The sequence below is a fragment of the Psammomys obesus genome, unplaced genomic scaffold (assembly GCF_907164565.1).
Source record: "Psammomys obesus unplaced genomic scaffold, mPsaObe1.curated_primary_1811, whole genome shotgun sequence".
NCBI lineage: Eukaryota > Metazoa > Chordata > Mammalia > Rodentia > Muridae > Psammomys > Psammomys obesus.
Genome location: NW_026592890.1, coordinates 22,471,337 through 22,471,633, shown reverse-complemented (window position 1 = coordinate 22,471,633; position 297 = coordinate 22,471,337).

The window sequence follows — 297 nt, the reverse complement described above, 5'->3', positions numbered from 1 at the left end:
GTGTTTGAAACAGCCTACTTATAAACTCCAGGCTGTCCTCAAACTCACTAGTCAAGGATGACTTTTTTTTTGTAATGTGTGTAGGTGATGTTCCAGAGGCCAGAAGAGGGTAGAGCTGGAAAGAAAGAAAGAAAGAAAGAAAGAAAGAAAGAAAGAAAGAAAGAAAGAAAGAAAGAAAGAAAGAAAGAAAGAAAGAAAGAAAGAAAGAAAGAAAGAAAGAAAGAAAGAGAAAGGAAGGAAGGAAGGAAGGAGGAAGGAAGGAGGAAGGAAGGAAGGAAGGAAGGAAGGAAGGAAGGA